The 24,658-nt window shown below is 45.4% G+C and overlaps 1 long non-coding RNA gene across 2 annotated transcripts; it reads right to left on the bottom strand.

Annotated features, from left to right (window-relative positions):
- Positions 1-3,155: 3,155 nt before the first annotated feature.
- LOC147165160 (uncharacterized) lies at positions 3,156-5,179 on the bottom strand. Of its 2 annotated transcripts, XR_015096561.1 has the most exons (5): positions 4,517-5,179; positions 4,389-4,439; positions 4,252-4,302; positions 4,147-4,179; positions 3,156-4,065 (listed from the first exon to the last, which is right to left on the bottom strand). It is a non-coding gene; the product is annotated as an uncharacterized LOC147165160 (long non-coding RNA). The 2 variants fall into 2 exon arrangements; XR_015096560.1 differs by having other exon boundaries at positions 4,389-5,179.
- Positions 5,180-24,658: the final 19,479 nt, after the last annotated feature.

Raw genomic sequence — 24,658 nt, 5'->3', positions numbered from 1 at the left:
GTGGTGGTTTAAAGGTATAATCAACTTGTAGGGAAAGGGAGATTGGTGCATGGTCGCTAATAATAATAGGATGTATTTTTGTAACAGTTTTATCAGCAATAGAGTTATTTGTAAGAAAAAAATCAATTCTTGAAAAGGACCGGTGCACAGCGGAAAATAAGGTAAATTCCTTCTTATTTGGGTTTTTAACTCTTTGACTGCCAGACGTTTTCAGAAAAGGGATGCCGCCAGTGCCAGCCGATTTAAGCATTTTGACTGATCTTTCAAGGTCCACAGAAAATGTTCTGTTTGGACTATGGAAACACACGTACTACCAAATGAAAGATTGGACTTTCATCTTTCATCAGAAAAAAAAAGTTTGTTTCTACCTTATTCCGTTCTTTAGTAATCAACAATAGAAAATGGTTAGTTTGACCCAATTTCGCCTGTTTTGGACCAAAATATGGAGAAATCAAGCTTTTAGTGAAACGATATTATTTCATGCATTCTAGTGAATTTGACACTTCTTTTTGTCCATGAATGATGCCACAAACACCTAAATAGTGCTTTACTTCTATAAAACACTACCACCAAGAATGAAAAAGTGTTTTTTGATAGCAAAATACGTTTATTTACATTCAACAGTGTAACAATTTGACAACAATTTGGCAAACTATTTACAAATGTGTGCAACTGTGGTGCTATTTACAAATATGTGGATGTTTCAACGACAGTTTTTCTTTTTGTAACACTCTCCTGCGTGCAAAGAGACGCAACAGCATTTGCACAACAGATTGCCTCTTCGCGTGCGCCACTTTCTTGCAGGCCGTTTTTTTCCGGGGAATAGCAAGTATATACTGCAGTGTGTCATCAAGTCTAATATCAGGATCATGCTACGGTTACGTTACGGTGGTGTTACGTCTCGCTTCCTCGCGTCCTTCAGTTGCTATACCGGGTGGTAGGAGATGTTCTGATCCATTTTATCCACTCCATTCATGGTGGCATCGTAGTCCAGAAACAGTGTCTTCTCCGTGATCAGACTGTACCCGCTCCTCCGATGAATATGCATTGGACTCGGGGTACTCTTCATTGTCCGATCGAATGTCCGCTTGTGCAGCTCCGCGTTTTCCGGCGTTAGCAGCGCTAGCCGGTGAGGCTTTATGACGAGAGAATAACGGCCGCGTATAGCTTCCAACTCCGGCGTCAACCTCGGGAGTGACCATCATCATCATCATCAATGTGCATTGGTCGATGCTTTTCGACTACTCTCCATCGTCCGATCGAATGTCCGCTTGTGCAGAAGTACCCGGCCGGCTATTGTGCGCGTTTTCCGGCCTTAGCAGCGCTAGCCGCGCTAGCCGCGCTTAGCCGGTGAGGCTTACTACGTGTTCATAACAGTCACGCCAAAGCTTCCAACTTTGGCGTAGAGCTCGGAGTCATCATCGTCATCATCATCAATCTGCATTGGTCGATGCCAACTCTCCATCGCCCGATCGAATGTCCGATTGTGTAGAAGTACCCGGCCGGCTATTGTGCGCGTTTTCCGGCCTTAGCAGCGCTAGCCGCGCTAGCCGCGCTTAGCCGGTGAGGCTTACTACGTGTTCATAACAGTCACGCCAAAGCTTCCAACTTTGGCGTAGAGCTCGGAGTCATCATCATCGTTGACATCAATGCGCTTTTTAGTATTGATTGATGCTTTCCGTCTTTGAAAAAAATGCTCAAGCGTGAGCTGCTTGCAACCGGTTGCTTGGGCAGCCATTGTGGGCTTATTCAGCCATGTCTCCTCAACACTCTAGCTCCGCCTCACGTCTTCTACTGACGCCCACGGTGGGCGGCCCATCCAACCTTGTGCAAAGAGAGTCATCGCTGCCCTCTAGGGGCCAAAACGAGTCTTTGACTAATCAGATCTGCCTGATACTTTCAGCACAGCTGCCCAAGGCTTTCCTGCACCCGTTTTTGAAAAAAAAAAAAAAAAACATAGGGGACGTCTTTTAACTCTTTGACTGCCAGACGTTTTCAGAAAAGGGATGCCGCCAGTGCCAGCCGATTTAAGCATTTTGACTGATCTTTCAAGGTCCACAGAAAATGTTCTGTTTGGACTATGGAAACACACGTACTACCAAATGAAAGATTGGACTTTCATCTTTCATCAGAAAAAAAAAGTTTGTTTCTACCTTATTCCGTTCTTTAGTAATCAACAATAGAAAATGGTTAGTTTGACCCATTTTCGCCTGTTTTGGACCAAAATATGGAGAAATCAAGCTTTTAGTGAAACGATATTATTTCATGCATTCTAGTGAATTTTACACTTGTTTTTGTCCATGAATGATGCCACAAACACCTAAATAGTGCTTTACTTCTATAAAACACTACCACCAAGAATGAAAAAGTGTTTTTTGATAGCAAAATAACAGTTTATTTACATTCAACATTCAACAGTGTAATAACAAACGTGTGCAACTGTGCAACTGTACATGTGTGGTGTGTGCATGTGTTTCTATTTACAATTCTGTGGATGTTTCAACTACACAAGTTTTTTTTTGGTGTGGTATACAGTGTAACATTGCCCTGGGTGCAAGGGGACGCAGCAGGATTTGCACCACAGATTCGTTTCGCTGCGAATGCCCCTTCGAGTGCAGACCCTACACTTTCTTGCTGGCTTTTGTTTCCGGGGGGTAGCAGGTATATACTGCAGTATGTGTTTTGCCATGTTGCCATCAAGTCGACTTTCAGGATCGGTATATGGTGACCTGGTGTTCTGTCTGGCTTCCTCATGTCCTTCTGTTTGAATGTTTGTTGCAATGTCCTCCTCCTGGTCCTGTGGTAAGAGCCACCCTCTCACCACCTGCTGGATGAACTCCAAAAAATGCTGACATTTGCCAGGATGTTTAGCTTTGTACAGGATGAAGGCATTGAACAAACATATTTGAAACAGATAGGCAACAAATTTTTTGTGCCATTTCAATGTCTTCCTCGTGAATGGGTGATAAGAAATGTTTTGGTCCATCTTATCCACGCCATTCATTGTGGAATTGTAATCCAAAACACATACAGGTTTCGGGAAAGGCACTCTTTTTTTTAGTGCCTTCCGCCACACATCAACTGTCCGCATTTCATCTTGGTGAAAAGTAGTCACCATCCTCAACAAACGCTTGTCCTGCCATGCCACAACCAACACATTTGTGTTGTGTCTAACCAATTTCCCCCCCACCCCGAGGCCAGTGTTTGTAAGAGAAGTGATCTCATTTGGTTCACCCCTATTTTTTCTCAGAGTACCACAAACATTTGTACGTGCTGCCAGGAGACGTTCACACAACCCAATTGAATTATAAAAATTGTCCATAAAGAGCGTGTACCCATTTCCTGGCAGACGATCTAGCAAATTAAACACGGTATCCGGCAGAGAACAACTAGTACCAACATAAGGTTGCATATTAAAACAATATCCTGTTTGGGAGTCACACAGGATGTATGACTTAATTCCATATTTGATTGGTTTTTGGGGGTTGTAAACTTTAAACGATAGACGGCCCTGAAAATTCATCATTCCCTCATCAATACACACATTCCTACCGGGTTGGAACAGTTCTTTAAATTTATTTACAATATGGTTGAACACAGGGCGGATTTTAAATAATTTGTCATCTGAACTATGTCTCTCATTATTGTTAAAATGTAGGTAACTCCAGATAAGCTGGAAGCGGTTTCGAGGCATCGCGCGACTAAAAAATGGTGTGGTTTCAATTTCATCTTGAGTCCAATACATTTCTATACTGGGCTTTTTTATATACCCAGTAAGAAATTGGAGTGCAAAAAATGTTTTCAATTCACTTACAGACACTGGCTTCCAAGCACGACTCCTGCAGTGTGGCAGACTTTCAGTCTGCTTCTGCATGGACTGCCGTGCATATAAATTTGTTTGGTCTGCAATGTGCTGGAGAAGTTCGTTTGTGAGGAATAGTTGCAGGAAGTCAGCTGGCAGGGTTGAGTTTAGCTCTGCTGCGGCACCCCTTGGTCCTGGAGTTTCAGTAAACAGGAATGTGTTTGGCTGCCAGCCTGTTTCATGCCAGCCAGAACTTTTGGGATCTGCAAATATACATTTCAATATCATAATATTTATTTTAGATCAGTGTGAAGCAATATATATATATAAATATATATGTTTACCTTTTTTCTTGGATTCGCTGGTTGATGCACATTCTGTAAATTATAGAAGACATTTACCATCAAATATTTTACTCGTGCTGAGTTGGAGAATCATTTTTTTTTTACCTTTATTCTGCTCACGGTGAGACGCGTCACCTTGAGCCCGACGAGCTGCAGCTGAAATAAATATATACAATTACAATCATATCGAAAGACCGTTTTCTTTTGTTGTTGCAGTGTATTGAAAACACGTTTTTTTATACCTCTCTTTGTCGTGGAAACTGTAGGTTGTGGCTGTGAGCACGATCCACGATCTATGAATTGTACATTCACGTTACACGAGGTGCTAGCAGCGTGCCGGAAAAGTATCTCATAGCAAGTTTGCGCTTACCGTCACACTCTTCTGCGGAGGAAATGCTGTCCGAATCACTTTCGCGAAGATCAGACTGTACCCACTCCTCTGAAGAATAGCCATCCGACTCGGGGTACTCTTCGTCGTCCGAATCAACGTCCGCGTTTGTAGAAGTACTTGGACGTGCACCACGTTTTCCAGCGTTAGCACCGCTAACCGGCGTCGCTTTAAGACGTGGCCGAAGACGTCGTGTCAAAGCCGCAACTTCGGCGTCAACCTCGTTGTCTCCATCCTCATCGTCATCGCCACCAACATTCAATTTAGCACAGGTTTCTTTTTGAAAATACCGATCAAGCGTGAGCTGCTTGCCACCGGTCGTCATCTTTGCTTTCTTGTCCTCCATGTTTTTTGCTTTCTCCATCTACCTCTCCACTCCACTCTAGCTCCGCCTCACCTTTTATACCGACGCCCACGGTGGGCGGCACACCCAAAGTGCAAGGAGAGTCATCGCTGCCATCTAGAGGCCAAAACAAGTCATTAAACTTACCTGATCTGCCTGATATTTTCAGCACAGCTGCCCAAGGCTTTCCTGCACCCGTTTTCAAAATAAAAAAAAAAAAACATAGGGGACGTCTTTTAACGTCCTCGGCGCCCTTCCCTAGGTTTATGCTAAACGTTTTATAACGTTTATGGCAGTCAAAGAGTTAACGTCCTCGGCGCCCTTCCCTAGGTTTATGCTAAACGTTTTATAACGTTTATGGCAGTCAAAGAGTTAAGTCTCCAGCTGTCGACGAGGCCAAAGTCATCCATATATTCCCCTATTACTTTTGCAGATTGTAACGATCTATTAATGGATTTAAGACTGTGTTAAAGTCTCCTCCAATAATAATAGTAGAGTTCGCTGCTAATTTAAACAGTTTAGAGAAAAATTCATGGAAAAAGGCCGGATCATCATTGTTAGGGGCATATAAATTACCAAATGTATATATTTTATTAAATATAGTCACCTGAATAATAATGTATCGGCCCTCTGGGTCTGTTATTGTATTATTTAGAGTAAAGAGTAAATTCTTATGTATGAGTATACAGACTCCCCTTTGTCTACTGTTATAAGGGGCAGAGTACGCTTGGCTAAAATTCTTATCAATAAGTAATTTTTCTTCAGATTTTTGTAGGTGTGTTTCTTGTAGGAGGCAAATATCTGCTTTTAATTTTAAGAGATGGTCTTAAGTTTTTATTCTTTTTGCCTGTGAGCGAGCGCCACAAACATTCCAGGAAACCAGAATTGATTTATGCATACAAACAATATAAACTCAGTCCTGTGTACATATCTGTATAGGCCATTTGCCACCACTGGCATTTTATAGGATAGAATCAAAGTGGTTAGGTGATTTATGTAATTTGTGTAAAATATGAGGTAACGTGTAAGTAAATAAAACAGTGCAAAAACGAGTAGGGAGGTGAAAGTGAAGGAAATTAACAGGGGATTAAACATAAAAATACACCAGTAACCCAAGCGAGATTTTTTTGTTTAAATATACTTTAGATATAGTTGTGTATTAATATTATATTTATAATATAGCCTAAACATAATAAGTATTCATATTTTTGGTTTTATAACCACATATACAGTATATGTATACACCTAATAATCAGAACAGCCAGGGAGTGGAATTGGGGTTCCGGAATAGTTGGCTATCGATATATAACTTATCAACGGCTATCTTAGTCCGTTTACCCTCCTGCCTATTTTGTTTCATTATAGGAAACAGTACCTTTCGCCGCTCATTGATCTCTCTCGGGAATTGATCATTCATTCCAAATGAGGTCCCTTTAAGCTCCCGTCCTTTACTTTTTACAAATTCTTTCTGTTTAAAATGCTCAAACTTGGCAATAATAGGACGGGGTTGGTTGCCTCTACGGGCTCCAAGCCGATGTACCCGGTGAAAAGAGATGTTATTTACCATCTCCTGAGGAAAAAAGTCAATTTTTCCTGCGGGCCATCCTTCATAGCCAACACTTTGTCAAATTTTTCCTCAAATTGTTTCACAGAGGCGTTTACGCCAGCTGCCAAGCCGTCAGCCGCGGCCTGCAGTCAATATAGGCGCCTGCAAATTTTGCAGCATCTGAATAGCAGTAGTATATGGAAATTCAGTAAACGGGTTTATAGGTTCAAACATATTTCCAAATTAACCACTTTGTCATCACCAGCTTCTATCATAGCCATCCGAGCGATTTTAATTGAACTGCCCAAAGCCAACATTCTAGCATTAATCATCATTCGATCCACTTTTTTACAATTTCGTCTGACTCTTCTACCATTTGAAGAAAATACAAATGTCTCTCGTACCATTTTGTCCAGCGATTGCCGTTTTTTCACACATGCCAATTCCACCGCTTTCATCAAAGATATCAAGCAAACCGCGGATGTCAACGGTGGAAACCAACCTTTTTCACAGCAAGCCGTCATCCAATCATTCAATAGTACTTTCATTTTACGTCTATTTTTTCGCGGGCATGGCTCCGACTGAAACCTCGGAAGCATTCTTAACTTGTTAACTTAACTTGAATAAGTTCCGACTATGAACCGGAAGTACTTTTAGGTCAAACCATTCGGTGTCGCGGTCAAAACCGCCCTCCATTATTTATATTAATTATTCACCTCTTTAGTTATTATTATATTCAAGTCGTATTAATATTTATCAATTCAGTGACGTCTCACTTGTGGTATGATAGTTCAATAGGTTAAAATTATTCGACAACGTTACTCGTTCCTCCCCTCAAAAAATAAACAAACTTATAAAAATAACCACAGACAAACATGAAATATCACCGAAAAAACACGGACACACTTAACAAAATACAGACAAACATGAAATACCTCCGAAGCGCATGGACACACTTCACAAAATACATCGTGCCTTCGTTGATAAAAATATAAAAAATAACTTATATCCGGATCTACCGATTTCTTAGTAGAGGCGTAATAAAGCCTCTACGTCTACCTGTTCCTCTATGTCTCTTAATGCTTCTTCAGCTGCGCATAAACCAACGTGACGGTACTTCCGTAAACAACGATCCTCGTCACCACGTACGTGTATAGTTCAATGTCGTAGTAAAATCCAAAATCAAGGACTTCGCGTCCCTCCGTTAATCAAATGACTTCAAACTCTACTAATACCTGTTCACTCAGACCTCATGTAAAATTTAGTCAATTTAGAAGACGAAAACCGGTTGCAGCGGTCCCAAACAGACAGAACTTCCCTACGTGGATAAACGTCTCCACTTACCGTAATTAATTATTTAGGCGCCTAGAAGTTCCGCCTGTCCGTGAACGCCGCAGCCTGTATTCGTCAAAAGGTCTGGCGTCACCATCTGATAGAAAACGTTCTTTGTTTTCTTGCGTGTTGAAATAAAACTCAAAGTTGAGATCTGTGAAGAGGCTTTCTTGCAAGAGATTTTATTCAGAAATTTCTGAAGACATAAAGGACCCCACTGAATCAGCAGTTGTTCCTAAATGTGCCCTCCTTCTGGACTCATCCCAACTTATACAAAAACAGTGTTTACAGAAAATAGTCCCCCCCCCCCCCTGTCTCCTGTCCTTGTGGGAAGAGTGAAATACAAAAAACTGATAATAAATCCTCAGCTCGTATCTTAGTCTACTCCAGATGTAGGAAAATAATTAGTCCTTTCTTGACCTCTTGACCTGATGATTTATGAACAGTCTTGCACTCTTCTAAACATATACCCCTTTATAGATAAGAACAGAAACCTTATTAGACATTTCTTTCCCAGGGACTAAAACAAAGATACTATACATCGAGTACATTTGAATTAACTGTTTTCTTATTACTACACAGCTATAACTAAATTCAAAACGGTTAAAATATAAATTGAAACAGTAAAAATTTTTAACAATGTTAACAGTTGTTATCCCTGATTGTTCCCACCTGTCCCTGTTAACCCCAGCTGTTAAATAGTCCGCATTTCCCCTGTCACTTGCCAATGTGTTACCCTAGTGTCCACAGAAGCGTTTTTCACAGCCTTGGTCCATGGTCCTTTTTTTTGTTTCGTCTCGTCTCGTGAGTGTTTTTGTTCCCGTTTTTACCTACTTTATTGGAGAGCGCCTTTTGTTTGTCTCTGCCAGTGCCTTGTTTTTTCCCTCATTTTTTCTGAGGTGATTTTTTGTTGAAAATAAAACTAGTAATTGTTTGGCTTTTTTTCCTACTCATCATCTGAGTTTTCCTTTCTCGGCCTCGTGTCAAATATAAAGTGATCTGAATATATTCTTGTATCTTTTGAGGGAACAAAGCAGTCACGTCGTAGATTCGCTAGCCACCGTGCTCATCTTCTTTCACTCAACTCCTTCATCTTTCCCCCGGGTTTAAAATCACTACCCGAAATAGCCGAAAGAACGATTTCCTCTCTCTCTTTGAGCAACCGTAGGCCGCACAGAAGTTTACTATTGCATTGGTCGCGGATTTAGAAAATGTTCCACCTACTTTCTACGTCTGACTAATTTGATTTCTCATTCACTCGTGTTGTCGACCTGTCCTCTAGAATGGGCGGCGCACAAACGTGACGTCACACTAGAAGGGTGTATTGAACCGCGCATAATGTCACTCAAGACCTCAGTGTAAGTATTTTACACTCCATTTTCCATTACTACATTTACAAAATGTGAAGAAATTCCGGTTCCAGAACAAACTGTTCAGTCTAAAAGTTCAAACTAAGACGTTTACAAATGAGTAAGATCTGAACGAAGGATCAGACAAATTAAAATTGTTTTTCAGTTGTCACTTTGTCTTGGAACAACATTCACTGATGTGTGACATGTTCACTGAATGCCGAGCTAAGATATCCTATTGGCACTTGAATGCTCTGAACCAATGGCAGGATGGCTTTTTCATGTTGAGAAAAAAAAACCTCTCCTCTCCAAAATACAGTGTCTAACCTTTGTTGAGTAGACAACAAAGTGATGGTGACAATACGTTGCATATTTGCACTGAAGGGTGTGGTTTTGTGTGTCTTCCAATTCACTTTGTGCATCATGTTGCAGTTTTGATCTTGTCTTACGTGCACACACGCACACATGCACACATAAATGCATTGGCAGTATGATCATATAGTATAACCATTTTGGAGGGAACAAAATATTGTACTGTAAGATGTGTGTGTGCGTGCGCATGTGTGTGTGTGAATGTGTCAGTGGCTGAATCCTGAGTCAAAAGAGATCATACTGTGAGAACTGAGCATCAAACAGTTTCCCTTTCTGTTTTTAACAGTGCCTCAAAAGGAGATCCAATTAATGGCCGGACTGAAGGACAGACTGCGTGCTGGCAGGACAGGACAAGAAGAGAAAAGGTGGGGAAAAAAACAGGAGGTTGTTTCTCTCTTCTGTCTTTTTCTGGAAAAGCTGCTGAGCTCTTCCTTACCCATCTGTTTCTCAGTGGGGGACGCGGGTGTGCAGTATTTCTTTGTGCCTAAGTTTATTAAATTTTAACAAAAAAATAAATTGCACATTCTAATTCTACCTCCACAATAAATAAATAAATAAACAACCACACAAACAAATAAATAAACAAATAAATAAAAATCATTATATATATATATATATATATATATATATATATATATCCAGCAACAAATGCACAAAAGGCAAGGGTGAAACCTGACATGGCGTTTGTATAGCTAATTCAGGCTAACAGCTAACTCAGGCTAACTCCAGCAGCAAAAAGACAATCTTTGCTTATGACTATTATTTTTATTATTATTATTTTTCATTATTGACCTATCTAATGGGCTCTGCACACGGGAGCTGACGTTGCTCGCTCTCAATTAATTTCTTATGGAAGCATGGCGACAAGGCGAAAATCACCTTCCCCCTCCCCCTCGGTGACACGAATCCCCCTCGGCGATACGCGACATTCGTGCATGTGAAAAATCACGCGCGTACACGTCTACGTCTCAGTAGGCCCGTGACGCGATACTAGAAAGTTGTAACATGTTCAAATTTTATCGCTCTCGCCGGGGCTGTCGAATTGTATCACGCTGTGCTGTGATAACAAGTGTTTCCTCAAATTGGATGTGGAGTTTTTAGCGGTCGTCAGTGTTTTTGAGCCAGTGCAAAGTTTGCAACGCACTAAGAGGTTTTTGTCATCTTTACTGGACAAAAAGGCGATATAATGGCAAATGCACCTGTTTGTGGAGCTCCTCCTGCTTCTTCCATTGTTTACGTCGTAGTGTCTATTGTTTTGGCCAGACTTCGAGTGCTCACACATGTTGGTACACGTGACCCGGCATTGCGTCTTCCGCTGAGAAAACATGACATGCGATGTGACGTCACTCCCAAATGCAAGAGAAACATTTTCTCCTTGAAATTCTCTTCAAAATGGACAACAAAATTCTGCATTCTACATACATTATGAGGTAATACTTTTTTTTTTACGTACAGCCACTTAGGAAAGTAACAACACTGGTCATAACATTAACCACTGATTGTAAATTCCGGTCAGATGTGAGGAATGTGCCATATTATCTTTAGTGAAACAATCATTCATACTTTTTTTTTGCATTTGTATTCAAGTAATTTTGATTAAAAAGTTAACACTCACACGCACCCACACTTGCACATACTCACCCACATACAAAATAAAAATTAATTAAAAATAATATATAAAAAAAAAAAGACAGCAATGATGGTGACATGTCAAATCTGTAAAATTACCGAATGAACAATACTGAGCTCTCCAGGAAAAAAAAAAAAAAAAGGGGCGGGCGTAGTCGCGCGGCGGGGATACAGATGGGGGATCGCAGCACTGCTTAATACTGCGGTCTGCCCTGACCGATGGCTCCCCACCCCGACACACCCGCCCCCCCTAGTTGTGGGGTGCATTAAAATTGGAGGGGAGTAGTAGGGCTAAGACGGTGTCTCCACCCTACCCCCCACCTCTAAAGTGTGTGTTATGTGCCCTATGTGTCTATTAACAAAGTGTATTGTGCAAAATTAGTGCAGTGAGTTAAGAGCAGCGACCAGCGGGGCCTCTCCCAAACAGGCGGGGGCAGGAGGCGTGCCCGCCCACCGCACCACCACTCACCCAACCCCCCAACGGGACCTCGGCGGACATATGGAGACAGCATGACGGGGCGATAGAGCTTGCCCCCCGGATACTGGGGCCCGCCCGAGGTGCCAGGAGGCTCACTGGAGCGTGGCAGGCACAACACTAACCCCCCTCCGCCCGCCCGGCCCACGGAGCACCGAGATTCGGGCTAGGGATGGAGTCGGCCCAGGGGAGGGGGAGGAAGACGAACTGGGGAGGAGGACGGGACGGGGGGACGAGACGACAAGAAGGGCACGGAGCGATGGACCGCCCCGGACACCGGGGAGAGCACCGCAACACAGCACCCCCCAAGAGACCCAGGGAACGGCCAAGACGCAGCCGCCACCATGGCAGCCAACAGAGGGGAAGAGCCGCCTACGCTTAGCCAGGGGGGACAGCACCTATAAAGTTAACCCACTGGCATGCATTGATTCCGAATATTAACCCTTAGTGCCCAAGGCTAGATTCATTTATCAGAAAGTCAATATGGTTTTAGGGGTAATAGATCAGCAGCGCATGCAATAATAGAATCAATCAAGATGCAAGAGACAATAAAAAAAAAACATCATCGACTATCAGAAACGCCAGATCTGGGCCCAGGTGCGGCAGCCTCTGCCGACAACACTCCCGGGCCATGACCGGTCCCAGCTGTGCACTGTGACTCGGGCGCAGCCACCACACATGGAAGCAGGCACCCCCACAGGGAACTGGGACCCAACACCTTCCAAGGCGGGACCAGCTGCGAAGCCGCGACATCTTCCTGTGTGACCTTTATCCGCCACCGGCCGACGCAGGGTACGCCCCTCGCATCATCGGAGGTGTTCAGTTCTTTGACGCTGTCCTCTCCTTGTGGGCTGACAAATCAGCCATCCCTACAACTTTTGCTGATGACTTGCAGGATCATAACCCAAACACTTCTTTCGCCTCCTTTCCATTTCTGCAGTAGGCGTGTGTGCCTTAAATCTTCAGTGTACTCAGCGCTCACTGACCCACTATTTCCTGGGTGTCCCAGACGCGCCCCACACCCTTTTGGTGGGTGCAGACTTTCCGTCCAGGTAGACACCATCAACAATGTACTGTGGTCCCTCACCAACTCGGAACCTCTTGCGTGTGTTCCCAGTCTTCCAAACAGGAATTCTGGACAAACCATCCGTTCTGACTTCCACAACGTCACTCTAAGTGTGCCCATGGTTTGACACATTCCACCTGACTTGTTCTTGACTGAAGACGCAGACGGCTGAAGACTCACTAGGCTATCGTCACAGTTAACCCTGCCGGTCCCACCAATGATGAAAACATCGTTCAAGTGGAACCCAAGGATCAATACGAGTTGGCACTCAGCTTAGGTAACAAACAATACACCTTTACCGGGTGTCTATTCCGCTATGCTAACCCGCCGGCCAAATTCAACATCTTCCTCAACAAGGCGTGCCCCGCCGCCGCCGCCGAGGCAACCTCAGTTATGTAGACGACATAATGATGTGAAGCTCCTCTTTGGATGATCACTTGGTGGAAGTCAACCACGTTCTTGGACAGCTGTCTTCCGCAGGCACCAAACTGTTCATCCTGAAAGGTCAGTGGTGCTGCACAAAGGTCAACTATGTGGAGATCTTGGTTGGGCCGAACGGGATTGAACCACAATCCAGACGTCTTCAAGGCCTTCTTGACATAAAACCCCCCACCGATGTTTCGAAACTCCGCAGCTTCCTGGGCGTGTGCAACTATCCGCGCCAGTTCATCGAACACTTTGCTGACATAGCACGCCCTCTTACTAACCTGCTGAAGAAAGACACGTCCTTCGGTTGGGGTGTCGAACAAAACGCGATGAACACGCTAAAACAAAAGCTGGGCTCCGCCCCCTGTCTCGCGTACCCCGATAACAACAGGGAATTTTTCTTGAAAGCAGGATTCTCCGACTATTGTGTGAGCGCAGGTCTAGACCAAATGTACGACCAGGACAAACGTACGCCAGTAAAATGTTGAACAGCCCTGAGGTGAAATACTCTGACTGTGAAAAAACCCTGCTTTCCACAGTATGGGCAATCAAACATTTCTCAAACTATTTTGGATGCTTAAAAGTAACTATTGATGCAAACTATGATCCGGTTACGCTTTTCAACAACCCACGCATTCGAGACGTCGTGACGAACGTGCGCATTAACGGCTGGCTTATGGCGCTACAAAGTTACGATATTCGGGTCCGGTACGCGAAAAACTAAAAGTTACTGCTGGATACCGATCTAGCGATTTTCCAAAACTGTGTCGACCTCCCTCGACCCCGCCAACAGATATCGTCGTTACACCGATGCCGGAATTCACGCGTCACTGCTATTTTGAAACATGTCTGCAAGGACATGCCTACAGCTTATGTGGATGGCTGGTTTTACCACCACCAAACCCAGCTGCAGGCTGGTGTGGGCATCGCTTGGGTCAACGACACACTGTGCAAACCACAATATTAATTGGGCCCCCACTCTACTCAATATGCGAAAATTGCTGGCATTCTGATTACAATCAAATTAGCAATTGAACACGGTGTCACGGTGCTGGTTATCCACGGTGGCTGTTAGGCACCGAGCCGCAGCGCGCCAGTGACCCATTTCTGCTCCAGCCCGAGACGTCCGAGACGTCTCGCAGCACCCAAACCAACTGACTGCGGCCTCTCAACCGCGCAAGCACATCACCACCAACTTGTGCCAGCTAAGGACCTGCCGCGGCCTCCACGCCGCGCGCACACAACTCACCACCAACCGGAGACCTGCAGCGGCCTCTCAGTCGTGAAACCATCACCATCAGCCAGAGACTCCAGTGCAGCATTCCAGCTGTGCGTGCGCCGACCGCCCAGATTGCCTCCAACTGAGGAACGACGCTCGCCGAGTCCCCCTCTCTGTCCCGTGCACCTGAACCAGGCTGTAAGTGCGCCTTCATTGCAATCTGACCATATACCACTGGCGCAACGCTTTTATTCAAATATAAAAAAATTGCCAGGTCAAAACGCTTCCATCTCTATTCCCTTTTTATCTTAGTTCGTAGGTTGCATGTTTTCTTTTTATCTTTGATTTAAAAACATTTTTTATTCCGTTTCATTAATAGGTTAGGCTGTGACTGATATATATGTGCATTTACTATATAAATTTGTTGTCTAGAAATTCCATTACTGCAGTATCATTTGTGTTTACTGAGTGGATTAGTATTTCTCTTATTACAGCAAAGAACGCCATGATTAACTAAAGACTTCAGATTATGAATACTTGGTAATAGGATTTTTATCGTTTATTTTGCTCCTACAAACAAGCAAAGTCAACGTGGTGCCCCCAGAGGTTGCTGAGGAAATTACAACTCTCCTCAGTACCGTCTCAATTTCTCGTTCGCTATTACGGCAACCCAAATAATTGCTACATGTGTATTGTGATATGATAATATCATTATCGTGGGCCACATATCGTTACAGTATCCAATCGTGAGATACCCGTATCGTCTCAACCATTTCTTCCTTTTTATTTTCATGAGGAACAATGACGAACTGCAGATGTGGCTTTGAATTCATTCTAGCGGTACAACCCCCAACAGTTTAAGCCATTTAGAAGGGCGATGAATCGCAAATAAGAGGGAAGTTCAACGCATTTGTAATCCAGTGCTCGACCACAGAAACGGAAAATGCTTTCCCCCTTTTCAAAATGGCATCAAATTACTATGGGCGGTGACATCAAAGCCAGAATGTCCGACTGCAAGAATACCCACATACTCCATTATAGCTGAACAAAAAGCACCCATCCATAGCCAAAAAGGTAAACTTATTGTTGTCTTTTCTACCAACTTCTCCTCAGCAACCTCAGCTTTGTGTCGTGCTGACACAAGGACAGTAGTAGTGTACGACACTGCAAATTTTGGAATTGATCCGATACCAAGGAAATACAGGGCCAGTTTTACCGATACTGATATATATATATATATATATATAGATAGATTTTTTTTTAATTAAGCTAGCTCTATCATTGAATTGCTTATGCACAATCAATTTTCAACCTTTAAGTGTTTTTGTATTGTTTCCATTTTAAACAGAGGACAAAGTTTGTTGATAAATAGAAAATACTTTATCAATGTCCCCTCCAAAAACATTACAACCATAACAAAAATTTGTTTTACTTGCTTAAACAAAGTGCACAAAGTGATCATCAAAAAATAAATTTAAACAAATACTTTATGATATACTGTTCAGATACTTTAAATACAAAAAATAACAAAAAAATCTGCCTTCATCACTTCTTTTTCAACCTAAATAAACAAGATGGTAAAGATTATCATGCAACAACAAATATAAAACATAAAACGACAGTTACGTATGTAACTATGGTTCTATGAGTCTCGAACTACCGCCAGGTGGTGGTGCTGAAACAGCACGGAAATCACACACGGGCATGCGTCACTCAAGAAAGAATTCATAAAATGACATTTCCAGGGTTCCGGCTGACGTGATCCTCATGTATAAAAGAGGATCACAACCGGAACCCAGTCTCTCAGAACCTTCTCACGCAAACCAACACGAAGGCTCTGAGTGACAAGCAATGCTGGCGGTCGTTCGGGACTCAAAGAACCATAGTTACATACGTTCATTTCATCCCTCCCGACCGCCAGGTGGCGGTGCTGAAATAGCACGGAATGCCGAATACCAGCGATGTCACGAAGACCCTGGAAAATGTACCTCACAGAGGGGCCTCTGCAGGACCGCAAACTACATCCAGTAGATGAGGAGAGGTGACAACCAAACTGTAGAATCTGGAAAACGTTTAAGGCGACGACCAGGAAGCAGCCGCACAGATGTCCTCCAAGGACACTCCTTTGAGAGCGGCCCATGACGTAGACACACTCCTGGTGGAGTGACTGCGCACCCCAGGAGGAGGGGGACGACCAGAGACCCGGTACGATTGCCAAATCACATCCTGGAACCAATGGGAGAGGCGTTGCTTAGAAACAGCAGCTCCTTTATTCGAGCCGTCGTAAGAAACAAAAAGCTGGGTGGATGTACGGAAACATGCCGTAGCATCCAAGTAAGAGCGGAGCACCCTCACCGGACAACAAAGACTTGGAGCGTCATCCCCATCCGTCAACTGCGGAGTAAAACGAGCGAGACGAATAGGGTGGTTGGCATGAGACAGACAAAACAAAAACAAAAAAAACAGCATTAGGCCACAATGTGATCCTTGCCCCGTCGGGGTGCCAACAAAGACACTCGGGGCTATCAGATAGGGCGTGGACCTCCCCCACCAGCTTAGGGGATGCTATTGCAAGTAGAAATGCCGTCTTACGAGACAGTCAGCGAAGTTCCCCTTCGGTCAATGGTTCGAAAGGGGACATGCACAGTGCATCGAGGACCAATTGAAAGTCCCAGGTGGGAACTCGAAGTGGGTTCCTAGAACGAAGGCGAAGGGCACCCCTGAGGAAAGAGGCCACTAGGCTATGGAAACCCACAAACTTGCCATCTAATGCAACATGGCGGGCCGACATGGCCACCACGTAGACCTTGATCGTAGAAGGGGAACGCCCCTTATCGAAAACAGACTGAAGAAATTCTAAAACACCGGAAATAGGGCACGTCACGGGATCCCTCCCACAGCTTGCACACCACTCCGCAAACAACTTCCACCTGTTAGCATACAGCGAACGAGTGGACGGAGCCCTGGCATTAAGGATCGTCTGCTTAACCAAAGATGAGCACTCAGTCAGCAATGGGTCTCGGCCCTCAGCAGCCAGACACACAGATGGAACCAACAGGGATCGGGATGTCAAATCCGACCCCTCTGTTGGGACAGTAGATCCAATCGACTGGGCAGGATCCACGGTTCAGAGGAGCAGCAACTGCGGAGGGGAGGGAACCAAGTCTGGGCTGGCCAAAGAGGGGCCACCAGCAACAACGTGTGACCCTCCAGAAGGACCCTCTGATAAATGAGGGGGAAGAGTTGGGAAAGCATATAGCAGGCCCCCTGGCCAGGGATGCACCAGAGCATCCTTGCCGAGCAGGCTGCTCTGCGCCCTCAGGGAAAACCAAAGGGAACAGTGAATGGACTCCTTGTAGGCAAAAAGATCTACCGTCGCTCTCCCGAGGCGACTCCAAATGGTGCTTACCACCTCCGGGTGGAGACAGCAATCCTCCTGAGGTGGACGATGGCGGGAAAAGGAATCCGCTTACTGGTTGACAATGCCCGGGAGAAACATGGCCCGCAGGCTGGCAAGACTACGTGAGGCTCGTAACTGGGCGGATCTCATCCCGCCCTGATGATTGATGTGATACACAGCGGAGGTGTTGTCCAATTATACCAGGACATGGTGCCCTGCCACGAAGGGCAGAAAATGAATGAGGGCCAGATGCACAGCCCGCAGCTCCAGCACATTGATCTGCCGCTACCTGTCCCCTGCAGAAACTGCACCCCATCCGCTCAGGCTCGCATCGGTGGTGGCAACTTCGTGACGTGTAGGTACTACACCCAGTGGGACTCCCGCTGATAGAACAGACCGGTGACCCCAAGGTGCGAGAGCACCCATGGACCGACTGGAGACTCGGAGGCGCCTCCGACGGTCCAGCAGTGGGTCGAGCTGGAAGCAGAGTAGCCACCGTTGCAATGGTCGCAGCGACAGCAAGCCTAGTGGCACAAGTGCCGTCAGGGACGTTAACTTGCCCAGCAGACGCAGAAAAAAAGCCATAAGACAGCATCCCATTGGCACGGAAGAGAGAGATGAGGCGTAGCACATCGTCTACCCTCTGTGGGGATGGCCGAGCAGTCATGGAGGTGGTGTCCAACGAAATTCCGATGAACAGAGTCTGCTGAGAGGAAACGAGAGAGGACTTATCCAGGTTGACCTTGAGTCCAAGTCGTGACAAATGCTGGAGAAGCGTAGATGTGTCTCAGAGTGCCTGATCCTTGGACATATTAGCCAGTCCTCCAAGTAAGGGAGCACCTTCATGCCACTCGACTGCAGGGGTGCAAGGGCCGCCTTCACTACATGTGTAAACACAATGGGAGAGAGTGACAGCCCGAATGGCAGTACTCTGAATTGTCAGTGGCGACCCCTATAGGCCAAGTGGAGAAACTTCCTGTGCTGAGGAGCAATAGGTACGTGGAAGTAAGCGTCCTTCAGATCGATTGATGTGAACCATTCCCCTGGGGCGATCGTCCTCAACACAGCTGACGTAGTCAGCATGCAAAAGGAAAACACCCTGAGGTAATGGTTGAGACCTCTTAGATATTAGACATACTACGGCCATGCTCCCTTGAAAGGAGAGATAAGTCCCTCAACGCCATGTTACAGTACGACGCAGCCTCAACCACTTTGTTGTCTCTCAAAGCAGCGGAGAGAGCAAGTAGAAGATGCACCTAGGCGTTGGCCAAGCGTGCTACCACTGCCGCCGCGTTGTACGACTTAGTGACCAGTTCGTCCATCAAGCGCCACTGAGGGCAAGGGCATCTGACAGCCTCTCTAAGGGTTTCCTCAGGGGAGATGATGAGAGAAGCCACTGAATACTCCACATTAGGCACAAGGTCCAATCCAATAGGATTAAGAAACGGCATGTTTGCCAGGGCACGGCCGTCCGCCGGGAGCCGAGGATAAACACTAGAATTGTACCGACGATGACCACCCCTGGGCAGTCGCTGTGTCCTGGTGAGGCGCAACATCATTGTGTTCACAGGAGCATGGACCGCCACAGCAGCGGTCGCTACTGCGCGACAGTCAAGACAGCAGTCAGTGCGTCCCTCCTCGGACAAGAAGGTCCATAGCAGCCGCCAATCACCGTAGGCAAGATGGCGACAGTCGCTGACTTACAACATACTCACGAACATGATGCTGCACTAAACGAAGAGGTATAACATGGAAAGGTGGAAGAGGAGCTCCAGCGTCCGTACATGTATTCCAAAAGCTAAAAATACACAGAGGGGGGGAGGACCCCGCTGCCTTGGTAAAAAAGATCACAGGCCACCAGCGACGGCTGCAAAGAACAGCGGTAAACACCGTGAGTGAACCGCGCGAGAAGGTCAGAGAGACTGGGTTCCGGTTGCAATCCTCTTTTATACATGAGGATCATGTTCAGCCGGAACCCTGGAAATGTCCTTTTATGAATTCTTTCTTGTGGGACACATGTGCGCGGGGGATTTCTGTGCTGTTTTGGGTTGGGGAGGGCCCCGCTGGTCACTCCTCTTAACTCACTACACTAGGTTTGCACAATACACTTTTATAGACATATAGGGAACATAACACACTTTGGGGGGCGGGGTAGGGTGGAAACACCGTCTTCACCCTACAACTCCCCTCCAATTTTAATACACCACACAACTTGTGGGGGGGGGGGCTTGTGGGGGTGCCATCGGTTGGGGGCCGCAGTATAGAGCAGTGCTGCGGTCCCCTGTCCGTGTCCCTGCCCCCCCCCCCCCCCGCCCTATCTATTTTTTTTAATGCACCACATACACTCAGTAACATGCTTGGGTGGCGGGTGGATCGGAGCATGGGAATATCATTTCCATCGGCTCCGGTTCACCTGCTCCTAATTTTAATGCACCACACACACACACTTGTATATACACTGGGTGGGGTCACATTCACGGTTTAGGGGTAGAGTTCGCCAGTCGGCGAGCTGGCGGACTCAGTAACAGGGGTTAATTTTCACAAAGAACGCTGGGGTGACGACCGGGAACTTCCCCCGCTGGGCCTGGGGTTCGGGGGTGTCGGCCGCCCTCCGGTGCCCCCATCTCCCCCTTCTGCCCCCGGTGTTCCATCCTTCCACACGGCGGGGGGTGGGGTGGGCGCGGCTGCCCTCTCCGCTCCGCTGTCCGGCCCCTCTTCGGCGCTGGTGCCTGGGTGCGGGTGGTCCCCGGGGGCTGGGGGTCGGGGGTTGGGGGGCTGCCGGTTGGTCGGGGTGGGGGCGGCTTTGTTGGGGGGGGGCGGTGGTGGGGGTTGCGGGGTGGGGGGTGCTGGGGTGGGGGGTGTCTGGGGGATTGGGGACGTGGGGGCGGCTGGGGCTGGGTTGGGGTGGGTGGCGGGGGTGGATGGGGGGCGGGGGGTCGTGGGGGGTGCGGGGGTTGGGGGCCGGTGGGGTGCCTGGCGGGCCTGCAGTGCCCCGTCCTGCTGCGTTGGGTCGGGGGCGCGGGCCGTGTTGGGGCGGGGGGCGCTCCTGCTCCTGGGTTTGCTCTCCGGCCGGTGGCCCTGGCGGGGCCCGGGGGTCGTCCTTTAGCGCTGCTGCGGCCTGGGGGGCCCTGAGGTGTTGCGCTTGCTCTGTTCCGGCGGGGGTCGACGGCTCCCCTCTTTGGTGGAGATTTTCATGCATGCCAGATCCACCACACCAGCATCTACCGAAACTCAGACACAATCTGTTTCCTCCTCAGGTTATTGAATCGGTGGAGGCTGGTGTCTGCGGATCTCGCGCGGCTTCGTCTGTCCTTCCTTCCTTTTCTCGGTCTCTCCTTTGGTCTCTTGAGGCCTCCCTGATTTTATGTTTTTTGGATTTGTTGGGGTCTGGATGTTTCTTGGGCTGGGGAGGAGTTCTGGTGGGGGGTGTCTGGTCGGTGCTGGATTTCACCTTCCTTGGTTTTCTTTGGTCCCCTCGGGTCTCCTGGTGTTCGGTTTAGGTGAACGGTATGAGATTTTTTCTAATAGGTTTTCTGGTGAGCTAACAAATACACGCACGCACGCACGCACATACACATACTCACCCACACACACACACAAAAAAATATATAAAAAAATAAAAAAAATAAAAATAAAAGAGCAATGATGATGACATTTCCGAATGAACAATACTGAGCTAAAAAAAATAAATAAAAAAAAAAGATTCCTGGGACTTGCAATCAGAGGACATATTGTTTTATTTCTACCTTTAATTTTTCAACCATTCCCACCCAGAATCCTGTCTTGGCTGGGGAATACAGCAATTCATGTTCCATGAGAAACGGCCCCCCAGCGCTTCAGCCAGACACCCAATACTTGTATCATGTTTGCATGATACCACATTTGCTGCATGAGATGTTTTTTTATATCCAATTAGATACTGTTTTCAATTTTCATTTTGCTAAAATTTTAGTTGTGTACAGTAGTTTTAATCTTCATGTAAAATAATTAAGAGCACCATTCACTCAATTACGTATAAATAAAGATTGCAGCCAAAGCCTTTACTTGGGTGCAACTGGCCATTCATTTATTTTGAAAATACATCAATACACAACTCGGTCAGTACATCTGTTATAAGATTTATTTAAACCCAAACACGCAAAACACCCATCAGTACACATCCATTTAAATTAATATTATACGTTTACGTAATTGTGTAAAACAGACCATGAAATCATGATGTTAAAGTGTTTAGCCATATTTCCCTGTCCCATTTCAAATGTTATCAAAACAAAAATGATGACTTAATTTACAAAAGAAAAGCCAGAGTCAATGTTCATTGTGTGTGTGTGTGTGTGTGTGTGTGTGTGTGTGTGTGTGTGTGTGTGTGTGTGTGTGTGTGTGTGTGTGTGTGTGTGTGTGTGTGTGTGTGTGTGTGTGTGTGTGTGTGTGTGTGTGTGTGTGTGATGTAGCTCTTTAGGGGCCCAGACCAATTACATTATTATCTTCACCAAGGCCTGAAGACAATTTTCCTAAACATAATCATTGAAAATGTTTTCCCTCCAGAAGCAATTTTTCCCACATTCTACTGCATTTGAGCAACGTTTGAGTCACTGAGATGCTTTCGTGTCTCATCCCGGTAAATGTCTAATGCAGTGCAGCAGATTTGTTTATTAGCAATAGTAGCCTTGATTACACTCTGACTGCACCTATATAGTTCTCTTAATTGTTTTTCTCAGAAAAGAAAAATGAGTTATTATGCATGTTTTACTGTTTCTGTCTGTCCTTCTGCTTGCTCAATTCATCCTGGCTGTTTATTGTGATTTAAGGGTGTTTAATATTTTCCATGCACTGGGTCCAGGACATTTACAGTTGGCGTCAGCGTACACTGTTGGTCTGAGAGGAGCCACTTTGAAGTGTTTGAGGTTTCGCCACATCTGCAGGCAAGATGTGGACAATGGGGTAGGGTTAGTGGGTGGTGAAGAGGCATTTCAGAAGAACAGAATTTCTGTCAAGCCTCCTAATGTCACATGACAATGAACAACATTCCTTAACTCTTTCATATATGGCAAAGGAAAGTGCTTGTGTAGTCGTTTAGTTTTGCATGGAGAACTTTTTTATTGGGAAGTGAATGTACTGACGTAATGATAGTATTGACTGTGTTTACAGAGACAGTTCAGTGCACAGGAGAAGTTGAATCATTTATCTTAATTTAAATAAAATTTTCATGTACTCATTTTAATCCCTCAGGGGAAATCTAACTTACACATTGTTGTACATTTGTGTTGGGGGCATTGCCTTGCTCAAGGTGCCTCGACAGTAATCAGAAAGCAGACTAGCATTTATTCTAACAACTTTTAAATTTCGACTGTGGCCCTCCAGTTCCAATGCTTAAATGAGGGATGGGTAGCATTGCCCATAGTTGTGCATAAAAGTTGACATACCCTTGAGGTGTGTAAACTCATGAGCATGCTGTATGGTGACAAAAAGTCTTAACGTCCATAAAATCCAAAATACTGTGGCAATAGTTTTCATATTTAAATTTACATGAGTAGTGATGTGCATGTGAATTTTGGTGACAATTAATAGCATTTTTGTGTCATTAAGCAGCGTTTATGTTTATGTTTTGTACATTTAGAGTACCCTTTTAAGCAATTTACTACAATTCTTATTTCAAATAGTGGCTAAACAATAATTACAATTGGGGGGGAAAAATGCCTGTATAAGTCATACATGATTATTGGTGTTCTGGATTGCCAATCACCCACTAAAGTATTTTAATATTTGTGATAGAATTTGAGATTAGACCTTCTTGCACAAATTAAGAGAAGAGGGCTCCACAGCTGTGTACTTGTTTTTTCTGGCATTCAGTAAATGGTTCAACTGAGATACGCAGTCTTCTGCTTATTACTGTTAGTATATTGCGAGCATTATGCTACACCAAATCGAAAATATTACGATGCTACACTGGTCTTACGCATGTTTGTTCGCGAGCTTCTCCAATATGATTTGTTTCGCGCCATGCCACAACGGAGGAAGAGGAGGGATTTCCGCTTCGGTTGGTGGTGCTAACTTTATTGTAGCATTGCTAGCTTGCTTCACACTTCGACAAATAAACAAACAAACTCACCAGATAAGCCAACCTCCACGCTTACCTTCCTCCTTTTTGGCCCGGTCCCAGTGCACGTAGCTCACCGTGCCGTACAGCTCCGGGTGCCTGCAAACCACGACGATCAAGCTATCCTCCATTGCTATGCTCCACGTTCTGCACACAATATTGCAACCGCTTCCTGTGTTTTGTCTGCTGTGTAATGGATTTGGTCTCGACACCGATTGACTGTCGCTGACACGATGGCGGGAAAAGTTCAATTCAGCCAACGCTGATGAAATGGATGAAGTCGCGAAATGCTCGCCGGAACGTGCCAATCGTGCCGCTGGACATGCCTCCCTCACTGTTGGTGTGAATGTAGCATTAAGATAAAAGAAACCGGTGAAAGTTCCCATCAGAAGTTGGTGCCATGACCCTGTGTACTCGATCTTTCTGGCATCCAGTAAATAGCTCAACTGAGAATATGCAGTCAATGAAGAAAATGTCTTTGCACAGCCGCCGGTGGTCAGGTGCTGGTGGGCAGCAGGAGATCATGTATGGGAACCAGAAAAAAAAAGAATCCCCCGTACACTAACAAGACTTCACTCAATGAGTATAATCAAGGGAATATGCAGTCTTATGGTTGTTATTATTAGCATAGAGAGCATTAAAGTAACACTAAAGCACATTGAGTTGCCTTGTGAATAAAATGTGCTATACAAATAAACTTGCCTTACCTTGCCTAAATGCTTTTGGAACCTTCAATTCATATTTTCATAATTCTGCTAATGAAACATTGACTTACAGCTAGATTAATAAAACCTTTGTCATGGCCTGAAGGGGTTTGTATCATTTTTACTGGCAATAAGCAACTTGAGGTGGATGGTGTGAACACTGCCA

The sequence above is a fragment of the Leptonotus elevatus genome, chromosome 11 (genome assembly GCF_054856555.1).
Source record: "Leptonotus elevatus isolate MCC_2025b chromosome 11, RoL_Lele_1.0, whole genome shotgun sequence".
Taxonomy (NCBI): Eukaryota; Metazoa; Chordata; class Actinopteri; order Syngnathiformes; family Syngnathidae; genus Leptonotus; species Leptonotus elevatus.
This window is presented reverse-complemented; position numbering and strand designations above follow the sequence as displayed.